The 23780-nt window shown below is 41.8% G+C and overlaps 1 protein-coding gene across 5 annotated transcripts in view; it reads left to right on the top strand.

The window, feature by feature from the left end:
- The window catches only part of LOC144784620 (thiamine pyrophosphokinase 1-like), a 1414696-nt gene that overhangs the window by 362210 nt on the left and 1028706 nt on the right, over positions 1 to 23780 (top strand). The window contains exon 3 of one of the 5 annotated variants that reach the window (XM_078663544.1): positions 5291 to 5352. The exons of the other annotated variants lie outside the window; for them this stretch is intronic. The gene's annotated coding sequence lies outside the window, so the exon portion shown is untranslated. The remainder of the gene's footprint in view (positions 1 to 5290; positions 5353 to 23780) is intronic. 5 annotated transcript variants of the gene reach the window in all.

Raw genomic sequence — 23780 nt, 5'->3', positions numbered from 1 at the left:
GAGTTCGTGGTTGTCCTGTACATCCATACTTTTTTTAAAATTTCTATTTCCCATGTTTTGTCATCATTACTAGTGATCTGTATGGCTCCTTTTAGAACTCTATTGAATCTCTCTATAATTCCATTCCCACTGGGATTATATAAAGAAGTAGTAGAGTGAACAATGCCAAGTCTTGAAAAGTAATCATTAGCTTTTTTGGAGTTAAATTGTACACCATTGTCTGATATTATCTTTGCTGGTAACCCTTCTTCAATAAAAACTTTATCTAGGAAACACAAAACCGAATCAGTATCTATCTTCTGGACAATTTTGATAATGGGCCATTTTGAGAAAATGTCAATGGCTGCTATAACATACTTGGATTCGTAGCCAATGGGACCCATAATGTCTATAGCTATGGTTTCCCAAGGATTATTTGGAATACTATGTGTACCCATATTGGGTTTCAAAGTAACTAAGGACTTATCAGAATTGGCACATACTATACAATTTCTGACCATTTTTTCAATGAACATGTCCATCCCTGGCCACCAAAATAAATGTTTAACCTGTTGCTTGGTTCTAACTATGCCACTATGACCTTCATGACTCTGTGAAACTATAATTTTCCTCACACCCTCTGGTGGTACAATGCGCTCACCTCTTTTAATGATGTTCTCACAATATGAAAGTTCTGACCTTACTTCCCAGAAGCTTTTCAATTCTGGACTCAAATACTTCTTTTCAGGCCAATTACTAATTATGTAACTTGCAACATTTTTTAAAATTTCATCACTCTCAAATTTCTCTTTCCACAAAGTCTGATCAATAGAAATGGGACCCTCATCATGTATCATGGCAATCTGGAAATTGTCCCATTCATTATGTAAATCCTCTTGAATTGGTAAGGGCATCCTTGACAAAAAATCTGCAGAAACATTCTCTCTTCCCGGTAAGTATTGTATATTATAAATAAAATCTTGCAAACGCATGGACATGCGTGCAATTCGGGCTGAAGCTCGTAACATGCCTTCTGTAGTAAGTAGTCGTACTAACGGTTTATGATCACTCCTAAGAGTGCATTCTTTACCCCATACAAACACTCTGAAGTGTTCTAGAGCCCAAATGCATGCTAACGTCTCCCTTTCTATTGTGGAATATTTTTCTTCAGCAGGAGTAAGTGCCCTTGAAGCATGTGCAATGATCACTTCTTTTCCCTCCTTATTCTTTTGCGAAAACACAGCACCTAGTCCTTTTGCGCTAGCATCAGTAGTAATAATGTTTTCCAGAGAAGGATCAAAACAAGCTAATGCACTTGCAGAGCAAATAGCATTCTTCACATCACTGAACTCTTTCTCGCATTCATTAGTCTATTCAAAAACAACCTTATTTTTAATTAGCTGCCTGATATTATATGTTCTGCACGAAAAGTCAGGCACATATCTAGCGTAGAACTCAACTAACCCTAAAAAGGATCTTACATCATCTTTAGATAAAGGGTGAGGAGCTGATTTAATCGCTTCTAAAAGTGAAGGTTTAGGCTTGATACCCTCTGCACACAATTCATGGCCTAAGTAATTTACGGAATGTACACCAAATTTGCATTTCTCATGCTTAATGGTAAGGCCATGTGCATTAAGTGCATTTAAAACTTCCTCTAAAGCCATGATATGTTTGTCTTTATCATCATTGAATACCAAAATGTCATCTTGAAAGCAAATGGCATTTTTACAATCTTTCAGAATGTCTTGCATGACCCTCTGGAAAATTGCTGCTGCGGACGCCAGTCCAAAAGGCATCCTGTTGAATCTGAAGCACCCAAAAGGTGTGGTAAATGCTGTCAAATCTTTACTCTTTTCATTCAACTCTATCTGGTGATACGCAGCAGATAGGTCGATTGTTGAGAAAATATTAGACCCCCCAACTACAGATAACATTTCAGAAATACGGGGAAGGGGAAATTGATCTACAACAATATTATTGTTAAGATGGCGAAGGTCAATGCATAATCTCACCTTGCCATTAGTCCGCCTGGCAACCACTATGGGTGAAACCCATTCAGAGGACTCTATTCTATCTATTATGCCTCCTTCTACTAAAGCATTTAATTCACTCTTGACCTCCTCTCTGACAGCAAAGGGAATATTACGAGCTTTATGTATTTTAGGGCAAGCATTATCTTTTAAACGGATTTCATGTTTAAAGCTGGTTAACTTTCCAATGCCTTTAGAAAAAACATTAGGAAATTTACTTAGCATCAAAGAAGAAATGCCATTTTGTTCATCAATCAACATCACTGGAGTAGGACTATTAGGATCCAGTACAATGTCAAGTTTGCCACAGTCAAACCAACTTAGTACTGAGGGACCCTTTTTCGAAACATACAGCTTAGCAATGCATTTTCTGTTCTTAAATCTAAAAACTAAAGTCCTGAATCCTAAAATATCTATCCTTCCACCAGAATATCCTTCAGGACTAATGTCACTTTCTTCTAAGTGACTGCAAAGTCTAGGTACAAACAATTTTTTCCAGACAGATTCGCATACTATGGAATAAGGTGAACCAGAATCTGCATACATGCTAATTTTTACACCTCCAATAACCATGTCACATAATGGCTTTTTTTTGATGGAATGGTCATTTACATTTAAAACTGTAGAGTCTTTTATGTTTAAAACGAATAAACATTCATTGGAGTCATCTGTGAATCCATCCTCATCACTATTTTCATTCAACTCAATGCATTTGACTTTTTGATTAGCATTACTCCTTCTGCAGGCAGAAGTAAAATGTCCTTTCAAACCACAATTTGAACACTTCTGTTTCAAGCCAGGGCAAGTTTTGTCATTAGCTAAATGTGATTTGCTGTTGCACCTAAAGCATTTGAGATTACCTCTTGAGGCTTCAGGATTTATTTTAGAAGGGAATACTTGTTTCTTCCTGAAAGTATCTCTATTTTTACCCTCATATTTTTGATTAATTTTTGCAACAACATTCTTACTAACTGAAGCATCATTCCCTTTAACCTGTAATGCGCTTCTACAAGAAAGTTCAGCCTTTCTAACAATTGACAAAACAAAATCTAAGTTTTCATCACCATTAATCCAAAGTCTTTCCTGTATGGTATCATTTTTAGAGTGCATGACTACTTGATCTCTTATAAAATCTTCTTGTAAGTTTCCAAATTTGCAATCTAGAGCTAAAGTTTTCAGAGATGAAACAAAATTATCTACAGTTTCCTCACATAACTGTTTTCTCTGAAAAAACTTAAACCTAGTAATTCCTATGCATACTTTGGGAGAACAATACTTATCAAAATCATAAACAGCTTTGTCAAATACATTCATGTCACCACTAGCTTGTGAAGTAGGGAGTTGATTGAAGGCTTTCAATCCTTCAGGACCCAAACTGTGTAAAAAAATGCCCTTTTTTTCTGGTGCTTTCATTTTTCCATTTGCATCTAAAGTCTCAATATAATTCAAGAAGTAAGCCTTCCATTCAATCCAGGGCATACAAGGGGAACTACCAGCTGACCAATAGCTTTGTGGAGGCGAAAGTGTATAGCCTTGAGCACTCATGGTAATTGAAATAAGTAAATAAGCAGGATACTTTACACTGTATGCTGATATTAAAGAGGATAACACAAAAATTAGTCTTAGGAAAATACTGAAATACTTGAGTGTTGCAGAAAAACAAAACAGTCAAGAAAAGATTTCCTGTCGTTTTTTTTTACCATCCATTTTTCTGATGAATATCATCCGTTTTTCTGCTTTTCAATTTTTTAAATACCATTCGTTTCTCTGTTCATGAAGTGTTTACTTCGTTATTTAAATAAATCTCCTCGTTTTATAATAGAAAGAGGAAAGAAACGAAGTCACCTTGTCAGTTTCATCCAGAGTAGTAAACCAATGGAAAGCGGCTTCACTAATTTTCTTGTGAAATGTTGTAATTGGTTCTGCTTAATCCAATCAGTGAAAGCGCACTAAATGTAGGAGTTAGTTCCTCTTCATCATCAGCCAATGCGTGTATGGGAAGGATTAGCTAGCGCGATCAAGAAATGAAAACGCGCACCTTCACACGCGAGTGAAATAAAATCGGCTTTTCAGTTGGAAAGTCAATTTCCAAATCATCCGGGAATTCAGTTCCTCAGAAGACTGTGCATCGCTTTCATGTAAGTTGGAGCGTAATAGAAAGCGTTTAAATGCTTTAATAATTTTCAAAGAAATACGTAAATGAGTATTTAAATGGACAGGAAGTGCTTCTTTCAGGAACAGGTTCGGTGCTCCGTCCTTCGTCGCCAAGTTTGTTGAGTAAATATCAACAATTGTAAGTTGTAGAAATGAGTTTATTCTCATAAATGAAGCACTCCCCGTATACAGCTCCGGTCTCTGAGTCGATCACCAGTAACTCACCAGAATACAGTTAGAGTATACATTATTAAAGCTACTAACTGAGAGTGGTCTCGAGTGATGCACAATTGAATAATAATATCACTCGAGACCAAATTGAATGAAAACAATAGCACGAGTCGGCGCGAGTCCATGTGATGAATGCTCGAGGGAAACCTCGCATCAAGCATGTACTCGCGCTGACTCGCGCACAACACAACAAATTTATTTTCTAGAATGGGATTCTCATGCGGGTATTTTCCATTGTAGACCGTTTGCCTACGAAGATTCACTGCAAACGTGCAAGTATTTATTTAGCCCAGATTGACGGCCCGGCAACCCTGCCTCTTTTTCCTTGGAAGTTATCTAGTGTGTTTCATTCTTTTGCTGTATGGTGCGTTCCACTAGTTTTTATTAGACGCCCTACAATAGTTTCACGAGGCACCGATTCGGCTGCGCTACCATGTACAAGATAATGTTCTATAGAGCTGCTTAGAATGACACAGATTAGCGGCTGTTTAATATAAGTTCCAGACAGTGATGGTTTTGTGACTCATTAGACTGTTTGATTGTCTCCGTACAGAGACGTGGATTAAATATTCCACCGTGATTTAGCCCGGCCGAGGCTGGAGGTTTCTATGCAGACGCCGAGACAGGATCTCCGGCAAGGTATACATGGAGAAATATTATGCTGAGAACCGGTCATAATAGTATTCAAGCACAGATTGCAGCACATTTTAGTTTATGGGACGATTTGGTTTTCTTTTACTTTAGTCTGAGATTCTGATATTCCCCTATTACACACAGAGCACAGTTTCTCTAGGTTCTTTATGGAGCACAGTTCATTGCTCACGCTATCTGTTCACCGTCACTCTATATGAAACACACTTTCAGCTTTTCTTTACCTCTACTGTTGTCCACAGCGGCGATTTACTTAATTGATGACACAGTTGGAAGATCGTAGTGCGGGTGATCCTCACGTGCAGTAAGTTGTATATATTGTAAATATTCCAACTCTTTTATATATCTAAGTATACATGCGAAAACGTTTATTTGTACTTCTGAAACAGGTTTCCTTTGGCCCACAGTCCTGATGAGGCCCAAATTAAACAGGCTGAAACGCGTCGACCAGACATAAAAAGAAGCCCTTTTATATCCAAACTCATGTGTGAAAAGAAATAATTGTAACACCTGCCTATAGTGTAATAGGGTGGAATGGCATATACCCTGAAAGGTGTTTACACAAAGGTTATCTTGATTAATGTGAACTGCGAATTGTATATTGTTGTGTTTTCCAAAGGTTGTTTTGCAGCACTACTAGTACTCCGGTCCCAAGGATTCTGTTTTGTCTTCAGATATATAAATGTATTGTTTGTATATGTGTGTGGATATATATATATATATTCACTGAAAAAACCATAGGTTTTACACACGTTATAGTTAGGAAATAGCATTTACAAAACCTATGAAATTCACTGAAAAAACCATAGGTTTGACACCAGTTATAGTTAGCTGGAAATTTTACTCGCATAAAACCAATGAAATTCCCACGTTATAGTTAGTTGGACTCACTATAACTTGCGCGTGCAATGCACTGCTGATGACGTCACATATTACATCACTCATGACATGGTCAGTGACATCAGTCATGACATCACTGATGACACTATCCAGTGAATGTGTGTCTTTTAAAAAAATAAATATGTGTTATATATGTATATGTAAAAGTTGATGGAAGAATAAATGTTTAAATAAGTGATTACTTGGATTTTTTTTTTAAATTGATTGGTTAACTGGTTTATTAAGTGTATCTTAGTGAATACATATATTAGAGAGTAATTTTTAAATATTTAAATATATGTATTAGTGTTTCACTTTGTGTATAAGTGGTTGCATGGGTTGGTGAGTAGCTACATGTGTATGTATATGGGTTATTAGATGTTTTTGTTAGTATCAGTATGAGTGTTTGTATGGTTTGGTGGGGGTATTACTTAACACATAGATGCATGAATGACTGACTCTCTCTTTGTATGTGTTTTGAAGACAGCATATGTGCAGGACTGTATGGGTGGAAGAGTGTGTATATGTGTGTCTTAGTGAGTGAATGACTGTCTCACTAGTGTTTTTATCAGTAACTACATATGTTTTAATCTAATATATGTGAATATTGATGTATATAAGTGAGTATATGTGAGAGAAAGAGATTGTAAGAGTTCCTGTTTAGATAAGTATGTGTTTCTATAAGTGATTGTTTAAGAGAGTAAGTATGTGTAAGTTTCCATAGAAGTAAGGTGGTTGTGTGTGTATAGCTGTATATGCAAATAAATGGATGTTCAATAGTTTATTTGCATGTGTGAATATGTGTGAGAGTATCTTTTGGATGACTGTCGGTGTGTAACAGGATGTATAGGTGTATCACTACATATCATGAGTGAGTATATGTACGAGTGACTATATAGAACTGTTGATCAATGAGTGGATGTGTATATATATGGTGGAATTATTGAATTGGTTGTTGTAACTGGTATGGGTATCTCCATTTTTTTAAAATTTTAGTTTCTATTTTTGAATATGTGTTTCAAGGGTTACATTACAGTGAAAAGAGGTCTGTCACTCTGTCACAAGGAGGGTGTCATCAGTGATGTCATGACTGATGTCACTGACCATGTCATGAGTGATGTAATATGTGACGTCATCAGCAGTGCATTGCACGCGCAAGTTATAGTGAGTCCAACTAACTATAACGTGGGAATTTCATTGGTTTTATGCGAGTAAAATTTCCAGCTAACTATAACTGGTGTCAAACCTATGGTTTTTTCAGTGAATTTCATAGGTTTTGTAAATGCTATTTCCTAACTATAACGTGTGTAAAACCTATGGTTTTTTCAGTGAATTTCATAGGTTTTTTAAATGCTACTTCCTATCTATAACGTGTTTAAAACCTATGGTTTTTTCAGTGAATATATATATATATATATATCTATATATAAAATTTCTATGGCAAAATGAAACCCCTCATTTTGTTCCTTTTCAAATTAAATGTATTAAGTGTTACCACTTTATTCCAATCAAGATGACTTCAGGTGTGCCATACTTTTGTCATAAGTAAGACTGTTAGCGTTCTAGTTGTTCTTTAGAACACTCTGGGACATTCTGTCATTGGGCTATAGTTGGGCTACATCTGGCTGATATTTGGGCAACATTTGGGCTCTTTTGTCTCTGGTGGCCATCTTGGGAGACTGCATATCTGAATTTTTTTAATGAAATATAAGAGGATTTGAGAAGTCACTCAAAATGTGCCCTAATTTTTCTTTCTTCAGCACTAATCATAATTTCTATGGCAAAATGAACCCCCTCATTTTGTTCCTTTGCAAATTAAATGTTTTAAGTGTTAACACTTTATTCCAATCAAGATGACTTCAGGTGTGCCATACTTTTGTCATAAGTAAGACTGTTAGCGCTCTAGTTGTTCTTTAGAACACTCTGGGACATTCTGTCATTGGGCTATAATTGGGCTACATCTGGCTGATATTTGGGCTACATTTGGTTTTTTTTGTCTCTGGTGGCCATCTTTGGGCTACATTGGGCTACATTTGGGCTCTAACATTTATATAGCCCAATGTAGCCCAATATATATTTTTTCAAAGTAAATTTTCTCAGCAACTGCTGAACAGATTTACACCATTCAAAGAAAAGCGTAATCTGCGAGCCGGACTCTACCTTTCCACCACATTTCTTATAAATCCATTCAGCCGTTCGAGCTGTAGCCGTGTCTAAACGTCCTATGGAAAATAACATGGGGAAAACACGTTTTGGGACCCCCCTTTTATCTCAGCCCCCACTTGACGAATCCCCCCCAAACTTTCAGGGAAGGAGCGGAGCGGAGCAGGCCATCTTCTTTGAGAAATTCGCAAAGATTCGTCCACCGGCGCCAACGTTATTCTCAATAGAATGTTGCGGATTTCCTATGGAAACTAGGTCCTAACTACTGTCATTGGGCTATAGTTGGGCTACATCTGGCTGATATTTGGGCTACATTTGGGCTCTTTTGTCTCTGGTGGCCATCTTGGGAGACTGCATATCAGAATTTTTTTAATGAAATATAAGAGGATTTGAGAAGTCACTCAAAATGTGCCCTAATTTTTCTTTCTTCAGCACTAATCATAATTTCTATGGCAAAATGAACCCCCTCATTTTGTTCCTTTGCAAATTAAATGTTTTAAGTGTTAACACTTTATTCCAATCAAGATGACTTCAGGTGTGCCATACTTTTGTCATAAGTATGACTGTTAGCGCTCTAGTTGTTCTTTAGAACACTCTGGGACATTCTGTCATTGGGCTATAGTTGGGCTACATCTGGCTGATATTTGGGCTACATTTGTTTTTTTTTTGTCTCTGGTGGCCATCTTTGGGCTACATTGGGCTACATTGGGCTACATTGGGCTACATTTGGGCTCTAACATATATATAGCCCAATGTAGCCCAATATATATTTTTTCAAAGTTAATTTTCTCAGCAACTGCTGAACAGATTTACACCATTCAAAGAAAAGCGTAATCTGCGGGCCGGACTCTACCTTTCCACCACATTTCTTATAAATCCATTCAGCCGTTCGAGCTGTAGCCGTGTCTAAACGTCCTATGGAAAATAACATGGGGAAAACACGTTTTGGGACCCCCCTTTTATCTCAGCCCCCACTTGACGAATCCCCCCCAAACTTTCAGGGAAGGAGCGGAGCGGAGCAGGCCATCTTCTTTGAGAAATTCGCAAAGATTCGTCCACCGGCGCCAAAGTTATTCTCAATAGAATGTTGCGGATTTCCTATGGAAACTAGGTCCTAACTACTGTCATTGGGCTATAGTTGGGCTACATCTGGCTGATATTTGGGCTACATTTGGGCTCTTTTGTCTCTGGTGGCCATCTTGGGAGACTGCATATCAGAATTTTTTTAATGAAATATAAGAGGATTTGAGAAGTCACTCAAAATGTGCCCTAATTTTTCTTTCTTCAGCACTAATCATAATTTCTATGGCAAAATGAACCCCCTCATTTTGTTCCTTTGCAAATTAAATGTTTTAAGTGTTAACACTTTATTCCAATCAAGATGACTTCAGGTGTGCCATACTTTTGTCATAAGTAAGACTGTTAGCGCTCTAGTTGTTCTTTAGAACACTCTGGGATATTCTGTCATTGGGCTATAGTTGGGCTACATCTGGCTGATATTTGGGCTACATTTGGTTTTTTCTGTCTCTGGTGGCCATCTTTGGGCTACATTGGGCTACATTGGGCTACATTTGGGCTCTAACATATATATAGCCCAATGTAGCCCAATATATATTTTTCAAAGGTAATTTTCTCAGCAACTACTGAACAGATTTACACCATTCAAAGAAAAGCGTAATCTGCGAGCCGGACTCTACCTTTCTACCAAATTTCTTATAAATCCATTCAGCCGTTCGAGCTGTAGCCGTGTCTAAACGTCCCTATGGAAAATAACATGGGGAAATAACGTTTTGGGACCCCCTTTTTATCTCAGCCCCCGCTTGACGAATCCCCCCCAATCTTTCAGGGAAGGAGCAGTGCGGAGCAGGCCATCTTCTTTGAGAAATTCGCAAAGATTCGTCCACCGGCGCCAAAATTATTCTCAATAGAATGTTGCGGATTTCCTATGGAAACTAGGTCCTAACTACTGTCATTGGGCTATAGTTGGGCTACATCTGGCTGATATTTGGGCTACATTTGGGCTCTTTTGTCTCTGGTGGCCATCTTGGGAGACTGCATATCAGAATTTTTTTAATGAAATATAAGAGGATTTGAGAAGTCACTCAAAATGTGCCCTAATTTTTCTTTCTTCAGCACTAATCATAATTTCTATGGCAAAATGAACCCCCTCATTTTGTTTCTTTGCAAATTAAATGTTTTAAGTGTTAACACTTTATTCCAATCAAGATGACTTCAGGTGTGCCATACTTTTGTCATAAGTAAGACTGTTAGCGCTCTAGTTGTTCTTTAGAACACTCTGGGATATTCTGTCATTGGGCTATAGTTCGGCTACATCTGGCTGATATTTGGGCTACATTTGGTTTTTTCTGTCTCTGGTGGCCATCTTTGGGCTACATTGGGCTACATTGGGCTACATTGGGCTACATTTGGGCTCTAACATATATATAGCCCAATGTAGCCCAATATATATTTTTTCAAAGGTAATTTTCTCAGCAACTACTGAACAGATTTACACCATTCAAAGAAAAGCGTAATCTGCGAGCCGGACTCTACCTTTCTACCAAATTTCTTATAAATCCATTCAGCCGTTCGAGCTGTAGCCGTGTCTAAACGTCCCTATGGAAAATAACATGGGGAAATAACGTTTTGGGACCCCCCTTTTATCTCAGCCCGCGCTTGACGAACCCCCCCTCAAACTTTCAGGGAAGGAGCGGAGCAGGCCATCTTCTTTGAGAAATTCGCAAAGATTCGTCCACCGGCGCCAAAGTTATTCTCAATAGAATGTTGCGGATTTCCTATGGAAACTAGGTCCTAACTATAACTACCTACTGGCGACCGCCAGTAGGTAATATATATATATATATATATATATATATATATATATATATATATATATATATATATATATATATATATATATATATATATATATATACAGTTCCACTTCCTTCCGAAATGCCGGGACCCTTCAAACAACGGTGCAAGTCAGGGGCGAAAGTTCCCCTGTGTAAATACAGGTTCACAGCGTGTAGCCGCGACAGCTACGCAATGCACTCTCCTTGACAACAGCAGCAGCCAAAGTTACTCACTCCCAATCTCGTGCGTGCATCACAGAAAAGTATTTTATTCTTTCAGTTGCAGCATCAAGAAAATTAAACATGGAAAAACCCAACGCGTTTCAGCGACTCCTTCGCCTTGGTCACGGGTAATTTACAATGTTCACATTACAAACAATAAATAAAGTTTCACGTGAGAAAAGTGCTCAAAATAAACAAAGGACTCATGGTCCAAATTTTGCGGCCATCTTAGAGTGTAGTAATAACCTAGAAATGACCCATGCAAACAGCTTAAGCCTTCCCACACCTAAATTAAAAAAGACAATCCAGTCATTTAAATCAGGTATTAGGGTTAATTATAAAAGCGTTATGGAGGACAGTTAAGTGTCATTGTATCAAATGGATAACTGTGGCTTCTGATCTGTGCCATAGGCTTTCACCATAATCAAAAACATAGCATATTTTGATACTTGCATATTGTTTAAACTCCAGTGAGTTAGTGCAACCAATTATCAGGTTATTTACATAATTCATAACCGATGACCTCCCCTCTAGGCAATTCAGGTCTGCATTTGTACATCAATGCTTGTTATGTTTAGAAAAAGTCTCAAGTGAGAGATCATAGTCACAAATCCATACGATCTTCCGTGCTCAACCCCCAGTGAGGTTTCCCTTCCTTTCATCATGCTTCCATACCTGAAATATAAAGCAATGGGCCAATCAGAACTCATATGATATAACTCCTCTAAGTCTTATCATGACCATGAGTTTTCAAAATCAGTGAAAAAGTGAAACAATAAAGTTTTTAAAATCATCAAAGAAGCACTAAGTCGACTCTAGATACCATCAAATACATACGATAATACAGAATTAATTTCAACATTCTATTTACATTGTTATCCTATTTTTACATTATTCTATTTTATTTTACAAAGGCAGGTTCTACAACTTCTCTACTCTACATCCCCGAAGTTATTACTCCCCCAAATGCCACTTCATCTCTTCTTCAGAGTTCAAACCTCTCGGCATCAGAGTGTCCAATTCGAGGATATACCTATTCTCCATCTGTCTGAGTTTGCGAATTTTATCTCCCCCTCTTTTCATAACCGGGAGTTTATCAATTACAAAAAATCTCAATAGATTCCTGTTACTCTTATGCAACTCCTCAAAGTGACGAGCAACTGGGGAGGTTTGATCTTTGTTTTCAATCGATCTCATATGCTCCAGGACGCGTTTCTTTGCTGGGAACATGGTACTACCCACATACTTCCTAGAGCAAGGACACATGAGTACATACACACAATACTCTGACAGACAGGTAAGATGTTTACTAATAGTTTTCTCTACAGCTTCTACTGGGAAAAAGACTTTCTTAATGTTCTTACTATACCTGCATGCCTTGCATTTCATGCAGGTAAAAAAGCCCTGAATGTCCGTGCTCTTTACTGGATTAGCATTCACCTCATTCTTACTCAATTTGTCTTTCAACGAGTGAGACTTCCTAAACGTCATGTTCGGGTTATCACCCAAAACCTCAGTTAAGGTAGGCTCAGTCTTCAGGACATTCCAGTGGCGTTTGAGACTCTTTTGTATCTGCCAAGATTTAGTATGGTAAGTAGAGATGAATCTAATCACCTCACTTTTCTCAGTTGCTTTTGAGATTTCTTTGGCCTTCAACAAAGAAGAGTGACTGATGATACTGGCTTTTTTCAGAGCTGTCTCTATGACTGAGGGTTGATACCCCCTTTCCAGGAAGCGTTCTCTCATACATTCACTCTCACTTTCAAAATCGTTCTCTGTACTACAGTTCCTCCGAGCCCGGAGGAACTCACCAAACGGAATGCTTTTTATCAGGGCTTTAGGGTGTGCACTCTCCGCATGCAGAAGGGTGTTTCCGGCAGTCTCTTTCCGGTATAAACTGGTTGATAGGCTCCCCTCCCGTACCTTCACCAGTAGATCCAAATACACCATAGTTTCTGCACTCATCTGACCAACCAAAACGATATTCAAATCGTTTCTGTTCAGGTCTTTGATGAAGTCTTCAGCCTGCATCTGCGACCCTTTCCAGATAATGAACAGATCATCGATATATCGTAGCCACAATTTCACATGGCCACGATACATCGGATGTGTCCTCTCTACTTGCTGCTCCCAGCCCGCCATGAAAAGATTGGCAAAGCTGGGAGCAAAGCAAGTTCCCATCGCCGTACCTTGCCTTTGTCGGTAATGTTTCTCATTGAAAACAAAAAAATTGTTTTCTAAACAGAATTTTATCATCTGCATGATCATTTCCGTATGACAGAAATATGAAATTGATCTCGCACTCAAGAATTTTCGGCATGCCTCCATTCCATCCTCATGTCTGATCGACGTGTAGAGACTACATACGTCAAGTGAAATGAGAAGGTAATCATCATGCCAATCAAAATCAGTCAGTTTGCTGATGAAGTCCCTACTGTCTTTAAGATAGGAAGGAACATTCTCAACAAAGGGTCTTAAAAAGAAATCAATATATCTTGACGTGTTCTCAAGGAGAGAACCTATCGAGGATACTATTGGCCTGCCAGGAGGCTTGACGGGGTTCTTGTGCAGCTTAGGCAACAAGTATAAACTGGCTATTCTCGGATGTCGGTTCAACAAAAAAGAATATTCCTCCCACTCAATAATACCATCCAGCCGCCACTTATTTAGCATCTCATGGTAAGTGGTATTGCTCTTTTCAATTAGCTGGAGTGAGGAAACTTCATAGCAATCTTCCATACTTAGTTGCTTCATACCCTCCTCGATATAATCTTCCACATTCATTAAAACAACATTCCCCCCCTTGTCCGATTGACGAATAACAATTGAAGAGTCACATTCCAACGATTTAACAGCAAGCCTCTCTTGTTTGCTTAAGTTGTCATTTGACCACTGTTTTTTCTTGGCCAAGTTTTTAAAATCGTTAATGACAAGGGTTTCGAAGGTATCAATACCACATGCAGGCAGTGTGGGATTGAATGTGGACTTGGGCCTGAAAGGATTAGGGCAATTCAGATTTATTTTATAGCCCATGGCTATAGCATCATTTGGTGTATCAGACGGTGTCCCCAACTCCAAATCTTGCATAGCAATTAAAGTAGCCACCTCATCAATAGTCTCACGTGCAGGTACAGTATTTGGCACATTTACAACAGTATTTTTGACCTTGAGTTTGTTCCATTTCTGTAGCCTCAGCTTTCTAGTAAATTTAAAAAGATCTATCCGTTCCTGGGAATAGTTAAAGTTAGCTGAGGGACAGAAGGAGAGACCATATTGCAAAACATCATTCTCAATTTCAGATAATATATGAGAGGATAAATTTACCACATTTCGGCGATTCATTTTTCTTTTGTTTTCTTTGAACCCCGTGTTTCCACTCCCACTGGGGTTATTATGTTTCCACTTTTTCCAGCCGCCCCTCCTGATTGGCTGTTCGCTTGAGGTGTGCTTCCTCCACGATTTCCTCTTCCTTTGCCTCTTCCTCTGTTTCCTCTCACTTGCCCCCGTCCTCTGTCTATCTGCCAACTTTGGGGTTGATTCGTTTGATTCATCATCTGAAATTCCTCCCAAAAATTTGGAACCTTACTCTGATTTCTGGTTACACTCCTTGTTGCCAATACCTGGCCGTCCTCAGACGCATCACTCTCTATTACTTCTTCCTCCGATATTGCTGCCGCCGCACTCACGGTGTCAATGCTTGCTTGCACACCCTTTCTCTTGATGTTATCATATTTGCGGCTGAAAGTGAAGATTCGGCCTTCTTGATAATCAATTTTATCTCTGAGGAACTTTCTTTCTTTTTTCGCAACAATCTCATCTTCATGCTTGGTCATTTTTTTGTTAATTTCTTCCATTTTCTTTGTGAAATTCTCATTGGTATCCTCTTTGGTTAACTCATCCTTGAGTTCAGAGATCATCTTTAACAGCGCCATTCTATCTCTCCATGCGCGTTTAATCAAAATCGATAACATACGGTTGGAGCAGTCCATTAGATTTGCTGCCCATTCTTCTGCCAACTCTATGTCGGGTTCCTCATGTGAAGGGGCAATTAGGATCCTCAAGCCTCTAGGAATCCTCTTTTCCTCTTGATATTTTTCCAGAGTAATTGCCTCCCACCACCGTGAAATTTCCTTACGTATTAATTTCTCCAGTCTCTGATATTTATTCACGGTTACTTTCACCGGGGCAGCAGAATCACTTTTTGCTGCTCCATTGACAGATTGCACAAACATTGATTGTGCCCTTAATCTTCTTCGTGCTTCTGCATCATCATCCATTTTAATTTTCACGTGGGATTCCCCCTTCCAGCATGCAACACTCCGTTATTCTGACAGTTATTGCAAATAGCACAGCGTATTTAATTAATATTTGGGAGATGTCAAGGACCCACGCCACCACAATCAGCATGTGCCTCTGCTGAGAAACGGGGCGCGAGAGAGTCGCGTAATTCAATTGGAGCCAAAATCAGATAGTTCAGATTCAGTCTCGTGGTGAACCACAACAGCCCAATACAAATTCCACATAGGCGTGTGTTCGTTATTTACTCAAACTTCAGCGTGGCGCACTCGCACATCAGCCTCGGAGAACAAACAATGATTGTACGACTCACCCTTCACGTCGCTTCGGCCGCTCCAAGAATGTAAACACCCCTGTGCGGTACTGAAGCTTCCAAGTCTGAAGGGCGGTCCTGTTCCCGACACTCGTTCGGCAAGGCGCCTTGTCAGAATGATAGATCCGCTCACCACAATCTGGCTCAATCCAACGCGGTCAACCGGCAATGTTTTAATTATGCAGTTCCACTTCCTTCCGAAATGCCGGGACCCTTCAAACAACGGTGCAAGTCAGGGGCGAAAGTTCCCCTGTGTAAATACAGGTTCACAGCGTGTAGCCGCGACAGCTACGCAATGCACTCTCCTTGACAACAGCAGCAGCCAAAGTTACTCACTCCCAATCTCGTGCGTGCATCACAGAAAAGTATTTTATTCTTTCAGTTGCAGCATCAAGAAAATTAAACATGGAAAAACCCAACGCGTTTCAGCGACTCCTTCGCCTTGGTCACGGGTAATTTACAATGTTCACATTACAAACAATAAATAAAGTTTCACGTGAGAAAAGTGCTCAAAATAAACAAAGGACTCATGGTCCAAATTTTGCGGCCATCTTAGAGTGTAGTAATAACCTAGAAATGACCCATGCAAACAGCTTAAGCCTTCCCACACCTAAATTAAAAAAGACAATCCAGTCATTTAAATCAGGTATTAGGGTTAATTATAAAAGCGTTATGGAGGACAGTTAAGTGTCATTGTATCAAATGGATAACTGTGGCTTCTGATCTGTGCCATAGGCTTTCACCATAATCAAAAACATAGCATATTTTGATACTTGCATATTGTTTAAACTCCAGTGAGTTAGTGCAACCAATTATCAGGTTATTTACATAATTCATAACCGATGACCTCCCCTCTAGGCAATTCAGGTCTGCATTTGTACATCAATGCTTGTTATGTTTAGAAAAAGTCTCAAGTGAGAGATCATAGTCACAAATCCATACGATCTTCCGATATATATATTCAAGTCCACAAGGTGCCTGCTGTGGAAGGACACACCAAACAGGTAAGACTTAGTGCTGAAAAATTTATTTTGATGAAGGATGCTGAGCAAAAGGAAAAGCTGAGGCAAACACTCTGGATAGCAGTCTTGTTCCCCGACGCGTTTCGTGCTGACGCACTTAATCATGGGCTGAAGGCTGAGTGTTTTGGAGAGACGGCATCACATGTTTTTGAAGCGCTGTACTTAATTGAAGTCCCGCCCCAGTGGGCGTCGCCACGGACCGTGGCATTGTGGTCTTCATAGTTCTTCGTTTCCCCATGTGGGTAGTGAGCCATATCCCCAAGATTATACAAAGTTTTACCCAAGTGGGTCGTGCTGCATCACACTCCTGTTTACACCAGCGTCTTACTCCTTCCAAAACAGCTACCCGTTTCCATTACTGCAACGCCAGGTGACGCTGCGGCTGGCCTGCCGAGACAGTGGGGTCCTTCCGCGGTCCAGGCTGAACCGCTTAACATTTGAGTCCACAAGGTGCCTGCTGTGGAAGGACACACCAAACAGGTAAGACTTAGTGCTGAAAAATTTATTTTGATGAAGGATGCTGAGCAAAAGGAAAAGCTGAGGCAAACACTCTGGATAGCAGTCTTGTTCCCCGACGCGTTTCGTGCTGACGCACTTAATCATGGGCTGAAGGCTGAGTGTTTTGGAGAGACGGCATCACATGTTTTTGAAGTGCTGTACTTAATTGAAGTCCCGCCCCAGTGGGCTTCGCCACGGACCGTGGCATTGTGGTCTTCATAGTTCTTCGTTTCCCCATGTGGGTAGTGAGCCATATCCCCAAGATTATACAAAGTTTTACCCAAGTGGGTCGTGCTGCATCACACTCCTGTTTACACCAGCGTCTTACTCCTTCCAAAACAGCTACCCGTTTCCATTACTGCAACGCCAGGTGACGCTGCGGCTGGCCTGCCGAGACAGTGGGGTCCTTCCGCGGTCCAGGCTGAACCGCTAAACATTCAAGTCCACAAGGTGCCTGCTGTGGAAGGACACACCAAACAGGTAAGACTTAGTGCTGAAAAATTTATTTTGATGAAGGATGCTGAGCAAAAGGAAAAGCTGAGGCAAACACTCTGGATAGCAGTCTTGTTCCCCGACGCGTTTCGTGCTGACGCACTTAATCATGGGCTGAAGGCTGAGTGTTTTGGAGAGACGGCATCACATGTTTTTGAAGCGCTGTACTTAATTGAAGTCCCGCCCCAGTGGGCGTCGCCACGGACCGTGGCATTGTGGTCTTCATAGTTCTTCGTTTCCCCATGTGGGTAGTGAGCCATATCCCCAAGATTACACACCAAACAGATAAGACTTAGTGCTGAAAAATTTATTTTGATGAAGGATGCTGAGCAAAAGGAAAGGCTGAGGCAACTAAGTCTTACCTGTTTGGTGTGTCCTTCCACAGCAGGCACCTTGTGGACTTGAATATATATATATATATTTTTTTTGTATGTCCTTGTAAATAAATGTGTATTGTTCATGTGTCGAAAACACACACATATATATATATATATATATATATTTTTTTTTTTTGTATGTCCTTGTAAATAAATGTGTATTGTTCATGTGTCGAAAACACACACACATATATATATATATATATATATATATATATATATATATATATATAAAAAAAAATTGGATGTATAACGACTTGCATCGGATCTACGACCTAGTGCGAGTGTGTTCTTGAATTGAGATAATTGGTTGTTTTGAGATTGATTTCTCATTGATGGATTAACTAAGGTTTCCATTAGTTATAGAAATAATTACTGCTGTATCCATTCCACTGCATTGTTTTTTTTGTATTTGGCCTTCAATTGGACTGAGCATTGTCTCTGTGGACTATTGTCCTTGGTCCCTTTGCATCCCCTGATCGTATGTTGCATCCCTCTTTGGGGCTACTTCTTTTACTGGCTCTATACTGTGTTTCTCACAGTCTTGTTGCTTTCTACCCCCTACGGGCTTTCCATGGTCCTTCTTGGAGATCAGTCCTTTGGTGAGCATCTTTGCTTCACCTATCATTTTTTTGATAGTCTGGTCCCTTCTATGTTTTGGCTCTCCTTCTCCTATTAGGGGGTCTTTGGTGAGGTTGATTCGCAGACCCTCATTCTCTAACAATGCTATTGTGTGGGTATCTGATTCTAAGGTAAGGAATCTGCAGCTAGATGTTGCTATCAGATGGACAAGGTACTTACCTTCAGTAATGCCTTATCTGGTAGAGACCAGATCTAGCCGCAGATTACTTATCGACCCACCCATCCGACCTACAATGCGAAATTAGTGTCATGTGGCCTCCTAAATTCCTTCTTTGCATTCTACTGTAGCTCTTTCAATCTGTACTTGTTGATACAAGATGTTTTCCCTTTTTGCCCCACTATTTCCTGTGTCTACGTGGCTCCTTGTTATTGGCACGGAAATAGTCACAAAGTAACTGATGTCATTGGAGAGGGGTTATATGGACTCGTTAACATAACATCTGGGAGTCAATGTTGCTTTGAAGTCACTCTACACCTACCAACGTGCAGAAATAATGCTGAACATTTTTAGGTCTCGCTGGCGTTGCAGGGCGAAGCCCTGCCGCCAACGAGACTTATAGCCGCCTTGCTCCCTGCCAAGGGAGTCAGAGCAGTGAGCGAGCAGCTCCAGACCTGTGCACGAGCCGACTCAGGTCCGTGAACGCGCGGGAACGTCAACGTGCACGTTCACGTGCGTCACGCTCCTGTCCTCCCGCGTCTCTTTCGAGGCGCGCTCCAGGCCGACTTGTAGTATGCGTGTTCCAGCGTTAGGTAAGTGAGGGCCGGGGGGAATTTGTTTGCTTGTTTACATCACCCACTTACCAATGCGCCACAGACTACGATCACCCACGCTTTTACCTGGATTCCCTTCTCTATGGAGCCTTCCTCCACCGCAGATTGCTAGTGGGTAATTGTGCTTATGGAGTTCTTTAGTTGTTGTTGCCGGCGTATAGCCATTTTGAAGTAGGCGCGGTTGTGCTCTTTTTCAAGGACGTGGGACTTTTTCCAACAGAGAGGCAGAGAAGCAAGAGCAGAGAGGCAAGGGAGCAGGCAGAGGGGGGGCAAGCGGGGCTCACTGGGCAGAGGCACAGGCTGCACCCAATCTGATCGGGCCGCCTCTGTAACACCGCCAAGGGCTCGCACTCACTGCGGCCACCGACTAATGGCAGCCACGCTTGCTGCTTGCCGTGGGGGTCCCTCCCTGCCTGCAGCAAAAACTCTCCCATACAGCAATGGGTACCTTAAAACTGGGGCTGGTGCCGCTGTTGGAGGTTGCAGCGTTGTGGCTTCCACTGTGAAGTGCAACTCGCGCCACTCTGGAGCGCTATGGGGTCTAAAGCTCGGGCATTCTTGGCCGCACTTGGCCCACCCGGCCAGACGCCACGATTCGATGGTGGTTTGTCTGAGGCAGAGATCGGTGGGAGCCACAGGCTGGGTGTTGGGAGCCATGAGGCAGCAATTCGGCATCTTCCTCCCTCTCTCGCTCCTCACTCGCTCACTGCGGACGGCGGTCGGCATGAAAACACTGACAGTTTTCCAATGCTTTCCTTCTGGTGACCTCCCTCATGCTTTCCTTTTGATGACCCCCCACTGTGTTTTCCTTCTGTGCTTTCATTTTGGCGACCCCATCATATGTTTTTCTTCTTGCAAACCTGTCCCCTTTCCCTGCTTCCATTGTGGCGACCTCCCATGGACTTTTTCATCTGGCACCACTACTCCCCTTGTGCGCTTTCCTCATGGCGAATTCCCCCCAGGGGTTTCTTTGTGGTGACCCCCTGTGCCTTGCTTGTGGCGACCCCCCCCACTCTGATGCTTTGCTTGTGGTGACCCCCCCACTCTGCATGCTTTGCTTGTGGCCATCCCCCCCACTCTGCATGCTTTGCTTGTGGCAACCCCCCCACTCTGCATGCTTTGCTTGTGGCGACCCCCCTACTCTGCATGCTTTGCTTGTGGCGACCCCCCACTCTGCGTGCTTTGCTTGTGACGACCCCCCACTGTGCGTGCTTTGCTTGTGATGACCCCCACTCTGTGTGATTTGCTTGTGGCGACCCCCCCACTCTGCGTGCTTTGCGTGTGGCGATGCCCCCACTCTGCGAGCTTTGCTTGTGGCAGCCCCCCACTCTGCGTGCTATCCTTGTTGCGACCCCCTCTGCGTGCTATCCTTGTGGTGACCCCCACTCGTGGTGGCTGTCTTGCTTCGCCCTAAAAAATACCACTCCCACACAATGGCCCAAACATGACAAAGCTGGAGACATACAACACAACAACACATAAAAAGGGGTTTCACTTTATAAAATGAAACACATCAAAGACTCTTTTTAGGTATCGGCCCGCGATGGCTGCGCAGACATGCGCATTCGAGCTGGCAAAATTTAATTGTGCTTTTCCATTGTGCTGGCGTCACCGTTCATGCTAAACGGTGGCCAGCCATTGGAAAAGAGGTACCAGTGACGTGCTTCTTTCTCTTTTAGCCCCGTCCCTCTCAGACTGGCTTCCTTGACTTACTGATGTGGTAAAAGGTTTATTATCTTCTTTATGGGGCGAAACCGATGGCCCCATAAAGAAGATAAGAAACCTTTTACTACAGCAGTAAGTCAGGCTGAGGCCGTCCGAGCGGGACGGCTCTGAAAGAGAAATTTCTTTCATTTTAGTATAATCACGGCACATGCGCTTTACTTGTAATATTTTAAAAGTAAAGCGCGGGTGCTGCGATTATACCAACATGAAAGAAATAGATGTTTTTTCAATTTCTTTCATTTTGGTATAATCGCGGCACCCACGCTTTACTTTTAAAATGTTATTAAGTAAAGTGCGGGTGCCGCGATTATATCAAAATGAAAGAAATTGAAAAAACATCTATTTCTTTCATTTTGGTAAAATCGCGGCACCCGTGCTTTACTTTTACTTTATCTGTTAAATGTAGCAGTCTTGGGTCATGTTTTTAAGACTAGCAGGCATTTTGGAAGGAGGCGACTAATCAGTGAGGTGAATCAAGTTGACCTTACTCCTTTCTGTTCATTAGCACAGTGACTGGTGACGTTGAAATATTGCACAGAGCTGTACTGGTTTCCCGCTAGAGGTGCCGTCGGGGGCTCAGCTTCACAGCGGACAATGATACTCATGTAAGTCCCTCTGGGAGAAGGGAGGGCACGTAGCGGTGTTTAAGCTGCCCAAAGAACAACGGCTCGGGCACAAGGTGACTAGAAAGAGGGACACTAACCTCTGTATTGCTCCCCGCCGTTCTCCGATAGATCACAACGTAGTGGAAAAGGGACACAAAGATGTGACTGTCCAATCAGGATCCCAGGTAATATTGCGGCAAACAGCCTCCCAACTAGAAGGTTTGTGGTCTTGTCCAAATAGAATATTACCGTTTATGACCAACCAGTCTCTTATAAAATAAGGAAGGAAGCTCAGGGGGTATTTCTTATCTGGCAGTCACCGCACCTATAGGACACAGCGACGTCACCAGACACGCAACTATCTCCCTGACATGCCTGGCTGCCTCCTAGATAGAATAGCAAAGGACTGGGAAAGTGTATTCCTTTCAAACTCAACAAGAACGGTTAGCCTACGACCTAAAAATTAATCACACACACACAGAAACACACATGGACACGCAAGCATTCCTCCACATTCACAACTATATCACATACTTAAAGTCACCCTCACCACACACAGACAGACCACTCATAAAACCGAACGCACAAAGACTATTTACTTTTAAAGTAAAGTATTTTCTGCACCCTGGTAATTGTGTTATGTGTCTCTGAATACTGTCAGTTGCCCTATTTAAAATCTCCTTTTGTGCTTTAAGAGAACTAAGACATCTTCGTTTAAACAACTTGCCTAGGATCACACAGCTTTTCTGATGAAGCTGCCAGATTTCTTGTTCTCCCCAATTAGGGTTCAGAATCGTCAGCTTAAGCAATAGACCGCATCGTCTCCCATGAGATGAACATTAAATTGCGCTACTTTAAGGTTCATATTTGGTCTATTGGTAATAAACTAATAGTTATACTGTATTTAAGAACAGTTAAAGCAGAAACTGTCTTTTAAACTTCCCTGCCCATCTGTTAGGTTGTAAATCTGACATGCTAACATCGCGTGCGTCAATGCTCTTGGCAGCTGGAGGGAAGGTTGTTAATGAGGGCACCCCCGCCAGAGGGGTAGCATTGATGCCACTGCGGCGAAGGTCACCCGCCGTGGCTTCTCCTTCTGTGCCCTCTCCCACTTGCATGCGCCTCCTCGCCGATCCCGCTAGCCACATCTGCCCTTCCTGTTGGCTTCTCGCTCTCTCTGCCCTTGTTTCCCCCGCCTCTCTCGCTCCCCTTCTGAGCCCCCTGTATGTGTAGCGCTCTCCCCTCTGCCTTTGCTTCCTTCACCCCTCTCTGTCTCATTCCACTTCTGATCCTGTGTGCACATCTCCCTCCTGCTGCCCTGGTTTCCATCTCACCCTCTATTCCACTCCACTTCAGACCCTGTGTGTGTACGTCTCCCTCCCCTAGGTTATGACTCCCCCTTGCTATCTTGCTCCACGCCTGGCCCCCATGCATGTCACTTTCTGCTTGTTTCCGTCTCCCCCTCGCTTTACTCTCCCACTTCTGAACAGCTGTGTATCTCTCTCTACCCTGTCTCCCTCTCCCCTTATGACCTCCATGCGTGTTTCCCCCTCTGCCCTTGTTCCCCTCCCACTCCCTATCTCGCTCCACTTCCCTGTGTGTGTCTCTCTCTGCCCTTGTTTCCACCTCCCCTGTCTCTCTCTCTCCCCTTCTGACCTCCATGCATCTCTCCCTCTGCCATTGTTCCCCTCCCACCCACTATCTCGCTCCACTTCCCCATGTCTCTCTCTGCCCTTGTTTTCACCTACCCCGTCTCTCTCTCCCCTTCTGACCTCCATGCGTTTCTCTCTGCCCTTGTTTCCTTCTCTCTCTCTCTCGCTCCCCTTCTAATCCTTGTGTCTCTCTCTCTGGCCTTGTATCCATCTCCCCCTG

Source organism: Lissotriton helveticus, chromosome 10 (genome assembly GCF_964261635.1).
Source record: "Lissotriton helveticus chromosome 10, aLisHel1.1, whole genome shotgun sequence".
NCBI classification, from domain to species: domain Eukaryota; kingdom Metazoa; phylum Chordata; class Amphibia; order Caudata; family Salamandridae; genus Lissotriton; species Lissotriton helveticus.
The sequence above is the reverse complement of the archived record's forward strand: the minus strand, read 5'-3'. Positions and strand labels throughout refer to the sequence as shown.